This window comes from Nicotiana tabacum, chromosome 17, assembly GCF_000715075.1.
Source record: "Nicotiana tabacum cultivar K326 chromosome 17, ASM71507v2, whole genome shotgun sequence".
NCBI classification, from domain to species: domain Eukaryota; kingdom Viridiplantae; phylum Streptophyta; class Magnoliopsida; order Solanales; family Solanaceae; genus Nicotiana; species Nicotiana tabacum.
In genome coordinates, this window is record NC_134096.1 from 109,282,701 (window position 1) to 109,289,104 (window position 6,404).

The following is a 6,404-nucleotide window of genomic DNA, read 5'->3' on the forward strand; positions in this document are numbered from 1 at the left end:
CATCGAGACAATTGGAGAAATATGAAAAGAATTACCCGACTCATGATTTGGAATTGGCTGCAGTAATATATGCTTTGAAGGTATGGCGACACTACTTATATGGCGTCCATGTTGACATCTACACAAATCACAAGACTTTACAATACATCTTCAAGCAGAACGAGTTGAATTTGAGGCAGCGTAGGTGGCTTGAATTACTGAAAGACTACGATGTCGAGATTGTACCATCCCGGTAAAATCAATGTTGTGGCAGACGCTCTCAGTCGTAAGTCAATGGGAAGCTTAGTACACATTGAGGCAGGTAGACAAGGGTTGACTAAAGAGCTTCATCAGCTGGCCAATATGAGAATCAGATTGTTAGACTCTAATGATAGAGGTGTTACTGTACAGAATACAATAGAATCATCTTTGGTAGCCCAGGTAAAAACACGACAATATGAAGATCCTACCTTAGTATTGAGAGAGGGCATTCTGCAACGTAAGATTACAACTTTTGAGATCCGAGAAGATGGGGCACTGAGATACCAAGGCCGATTATGTGTGCCTAATATGGTAGGGTTGCGAGAGAAGATTATGATTGAGATTTATCAGTCCCGATATTCCATCCATCCCGGCTCGACAAAGATGTATCATAACGTTAAGGAGCTGTATTGGTAGGATAACATGAAGAAGTTTATTGCAGAATTTGTAGCCCAGTGTCCTAATTGTCAACAAGTAAAGATCGAGCATCAGAAACCCGGTGGATTGATTCAGAATATAGAGATTCCGACCTGGAAATGGGAGGTGATCAATATGGACTTCATTATTGGATTACCTCGCTCTTATCATAAGTTTGACTCCATCTGGGTGATAGTTGATCGACTTACAAAATCTGCCTATTTTGTGCATGTTAAGACAACTTACATAGCTGAAGATTATGCAAGATTGTATATCAAGGAGATTGTTAGGCTTCATGGTGTGCCGGTATCTATTATATCAGACCGATGAGCTCAATTTACGACTAACTTTTGGAGGTCTTTTCAGAAGGGTTTAGGCACACAAGTGAATCTCAGCACTGCATTCTATCCGCAAACTGACGGACAGGCTGAACGCACCATTCAGACACTCAAAGATATGCTATGAGCATGTGTTCTGAATTTCAAGGGGAATTGGGATGACCATCTGCCACTCATAGAATTAGCCTACAATAATAGTTACCATTCCAGTATTAAAATGGCCCCGTACGAGGCGCTGTATGGGAAGAGATATAGATCACTAGTTTGATGGTTCGAAGTCGGTGAAACAGAATTATATGGGCCAGATTTGATTCACCAAGCCATTGAGAAGGTGAAAGTGATAAAAGAACGACCGAGGACGGCGCAAAGCAGGCAAAAGTCTTATTCCGATGTCCGACATCGTGATCTGGAGTTTGAGGTTGGTGATTGGGTTTTCCTGAGGATCTCACCGATGAAGGGTGTTATGCATTTTGGGAAGGAGGGTAAGCTGAGTCCGTGGTATATCGGGCCGTACAAGATTTTTCGACGAATTGGACAGGTTGCTTATGAGTTAGAATTGCCATCCGAATTAGAATTTGTCCACCCGGTATTCCATGTATCTATGTTGAGAAAATGTATTGGAGACCCTTCTCGGTTCGTCCCTATCAAAGATGTACAAGTTACAGAGGACCTATCATATAGAGAAGTGCCAGTGGCTATATTAGATCGACAAGTCCGCAAGCTGAGAACAAAGGATGTAGGTTCCATCAAAGTATTGTGGAGGAACAAGAATACAGAAGAAATGACATGGAAAGCAGAAGAGGAGATGAAGTCTAAATACCCTTACCTATTCCAGATTGATGATAACGAGGATGCCGGGGGAACACAAGACGCAATGGAAGCTGAAATGGCTCTATGAGGTAAGCAATAGCTTGAGAATACTCTTCCTTAATACAAAATGGTGATATGCAGATAATGTACATATCCATAATGCTTTGTATAGCCTTGTGAGGCCATAGATTGGTTTTAACCGCTTGCAAGTTTGGCTAGTGTCCATTTTATAGGGGAAACTCGGCCGGAAATTTTCGTTGGAATCCACGATGAGTTAGACTCCCCATAAATCCTTACATTCGAGGACGAATGTTCCTAAGGAAGGGAGGGTGTTACAACCCATATTCACGTATGTTAGATCACGCCGTAAGTTAGTCGACGTAAATTCGAGAAGAGATTATCTTTGAGATGATAATAAGTTAATTCAATTGGTCTTAAATGATACAAGGGTGTATAAGAGTGGTTAACAAGTATTAGAAGTTAAACGAATCAAGGATATTGTAACCCATATTTTCGGGTGAAACTAGAGGTGCTTAATATTCTCAGGAGGTCGTGTTTTAAGGTATTTGAATCATATAATATCCGTATCATAAGTCTTGAAGTTATACGAGTTATGAAACAAAAGTCGATAAAAGTTATCGCAACTTACATTCATAATTTTACTTAAACTTTAGGTCAAATGTTACAAAGCTTTTCTCCCAATTTACTTAGAATTATGGGGTTATATACCCACCAATTTGAATATATGTGAGTCTAGTTTCCAACGCATTAAACCGTTCGTCGATACTGCGCAAGCAGCATTCTATGGGACCCATATAAGCGGTTGAGATATATATTGATACATATGCGATACCTTAAGCCCGTTTTAACTCATTCATTTTCACTCTCTTCAGACCCTAGACACCTAAAAACTCTCTCTCAAGGTTCTCTCATTATCCAAGACCCAAACAAAGGGCAAATACTACAAATCAAGTGTCGGGAATCCCGTGGCACTAGTAAGTTTCTTGTTCTTCTTGTTGTTGATGATTTTTGTGGGGTTCCAGCTCGCGTGAGAGTTTGTTTTAGGTAGTTAAGTTCTGTAAAATACTCTCTCAAGTTTTTAATATCAATCTTAGGTGATTTCAAGTCTTCCAAAGTGATTCTAGTGCCGAAAAACCCGAATTGATTGCTAGTTTCGCTTCTTTGTTCTTGTGGCAGCATTGGAAGGATATTTCGTGGCGAAGTAAGGTCAAATTGGAGTTTTTCTATATGTTTAAAGGTAAGTAACCTCTTACTATACGTGTATTTAAGATTATCCAAGTTGCAGCTAAGTCGTTGAAGTTAGAACTTCTGAGATATCTATCGAAAAGCTTGTTAGTAATGTTGTTGGTTAGTGGACTGTTTTGGGAGGCTTAATATGATAATTATTGATGTTGTTTGGGCTGTTTGGTGATTGTTTTAACTTGTGAGAAGTCATATAAATAGGGGAGGCGCTGTCCGTTTCATCATAAAATAGGTTGCGCTCAATATATAATAGTTACGACACTTAAACGATAGCGATAGTATCATTTCTCTTATTGTACACTAAGGAGTCATGACATTTTCATAGCTTGAGGTTGGGAAGTATATAAAAGGTATGTGAGGCTATCCCTTTCCTTCTTTTGTACGACTCCGATTGTACATAGTGTAATGAACGAGCTTCCAAAGATACTCCACTCTTAGAAGCTAGCAGTACTTACATTGTTTCCCTTCTTATGGAATGATTGATGTTGATGTTACTTCTCTTATTCTTATGTTATCAATGTTGTTGGTATTTTCTGATTCTTATAAGATCCATGACGAAGAGTTAGTCCTAATAACATGAAAACATCACCAAGATATTTAATAAAAATAAATTTAAGGAAAGGCATACAACATGGTGAGTTGGGAGTTCATAGCTGAAGCATTGATTGGATATGGGTTCCTGGAGACTTTCATACAGCTAGTCATGACATGTATTACCACCACTAAATCCCCACTACTATTTGTCTTAGTCATGTTGTACTTTTCCAAAACACTTAAGAAAATGAGTGAGCTTCCAGATTTCACATACCACTGACAAGGCCAATGTGTATTGAAATTTTCTGCTCGTACTCTGTCAAATTCTAGTATAGTTTAAGATATCGTCCCACAGAGACTGGATAATCTATGCTATAGACTTGTAATATTTTAACTACTATTTGAGAGAATCAAATTGATGAAAAGTGAGTGAGGTTTAAAACTTGTTAATTACTTAAACAAAACAAATAACTTTTGAAAGATTTATAATTTAAAAAAAGAGTTGGGAATCATTGAATTCACTTGATAATATTACTATAACAAAATCTCAATTTCTACATTTATTTCTTTAAAGAATAATTATTTATTTCTAATACAATTATATTTTGCTCACTAAGAAATAACCAATTAATAACACTCCATGAGAATTTAATTAACCAACTTAAGACTAGTGATGTTTAAATCAAAATATTTTTCTTGCTTGAATTATGCTAAAAGAAAGTAAAAACTTCGTGAGAATATTTTTACTAAGGATCAATAATCTTGCCTACAATAATTCCTCCGTGAGAATTAAAACTGAGGCAAGCAAGATTATTGACTTGAAATAATAGTTTACTAAAGAATTAATTTCACTTTACTATTTTATTCATCAGTTAATATATATTAATTTTGCTCCGCGAGAATTAGAAAATTAATATATGAATAAATTAGAGATAAAATATGTAGATGTGATGATAGAGTAATTAAAAACCATTATTTCAGCACAATATGAAATGTAAATAAAAAGTTTCAAGCCAAGAATATAAAAACTGAGATAGTATTATAAAATATATCAAGTTTCATCAACTATCCCAACGAAAAGAGATTATTCCATTATGGAGTAAGAAAAGATTAAAAAGATATTTAGAAGACTAGAAATATTTAAAAGACTAAGGAAATATTTTTACTACAAAGAAAGAAGACTAAGATTAGTTCTTGTCTTACAAAGATTTTATATCCTTATACAAAGAGAGCTTGCAATTTATAGGAAAAGATGAGTAGCTTTTGTCATGTTCCACTTTTGCGAATGTGAAATCCATGTATGCGAAGTGACCTTTGTGTACGTAAATTCCATATATGCAACTATGACACTTGTGCTTCACTCTTGATTTCATGAGTTAGTCTTGCAAATATAAGTTCCATGTATGCGAATGTGACCTTTACAAATATAGATTCCACACATGCATCTATGGCTCTGTTGCTTCAATTCTTGATTTCATGAGTTAGACTTGCAAATGTAGGTTCCATATATGCGAATGTGACCTTGCGTATATAGATTCCACAATATGCAACTATGCTCCTTTTCATCTCTAATTATCTCTTTCTATAAGCCCATATGTATATTCCACATTTGCGAATATGAAGATGATGTGTGCAACTATAGCTTTGCTCCATTCTCTTGTCTTTTAGCCTCTTTCCTTCTTTTTTATAATTTCTTCTTCCTACAAGATTTATTAGAAAATACGCGAGGATAGGATATCATTATTCATATTTTATTTTAAAAACTTATTTTTTACATATAAAATTACATGAATAATTTATATCCATCAAATACCCCCATACTTGAATTTTTGCTCGTACTTGAGGAAAAGGAATACTTTAAAAATATATCTTCCAAAATCTATGACTATTGTAGGATAAAAAATTTATACAAAATAAATATCCTCCAATATGGTCAATGCAATTAACCTTTATAAATTCACCAAATCTTTTACCGTATTTCTGTATTCTGCTTTGATCAACAAGAATTTGCAATCTTCTTCCCTTGCATTTTTCAGAATTGATAGATTTATGATCACTTATTCAGTTAGTATCATACTCTTGTCCATAGGCTTGCTCCTCATGTTTTTCTCCAATAATATAGATTCAACACTGATTTCTAAAAATTTTCTAGGACTTTTCCTAGCTTGTAATGTTAGGCTTCAGGCTGGTATGATAACGATATTTTTAGAGTGACTATTTTTTCCTCCAGCTTAGAGCAAACATTTCTTAGTGCTCGATATTTCCTCCCTTTGGTAACACTTTTTTGATTTTTTTTTGTTTTGTAATTTCAAACACCTTATATTCACATTATTATTATTTTTCTTAAACTTTTTTTTTCTTCTTCCATCCTTTTTCTTAAATATACACACCAATCTCTGCTCATTTTTAGCTGGAAGATCTCATGACTATATATATATATAGTTACTCTTTTTTTTTATTTTTTATAATCAAGGTGTTAAAAAAACAGGATTAAGGCTCAAAGAAGGATTCTAAAAGGAATATATTTATTTATATATATATGTATTTGGTTATAAATAAGAAGGCTAAAAAATGGTGAATCAAATAAATTCTAATTTCATTTTTCAAAAATCAGTATCACCCATTATTTCGCCTTGAGAAACATTTAGAGCAAGTTCTAGCCAAGTTTATTGATTCTACCTGTTTTGCGATCATAATTATTCTCAATTCCAACGATTTCCTGAGATAAAGACGCTTGCTCTTGCCTTCACAAAATTAAAATCATAGATATTGTATTTATATGGTGAAGATGAAAAGAATTAA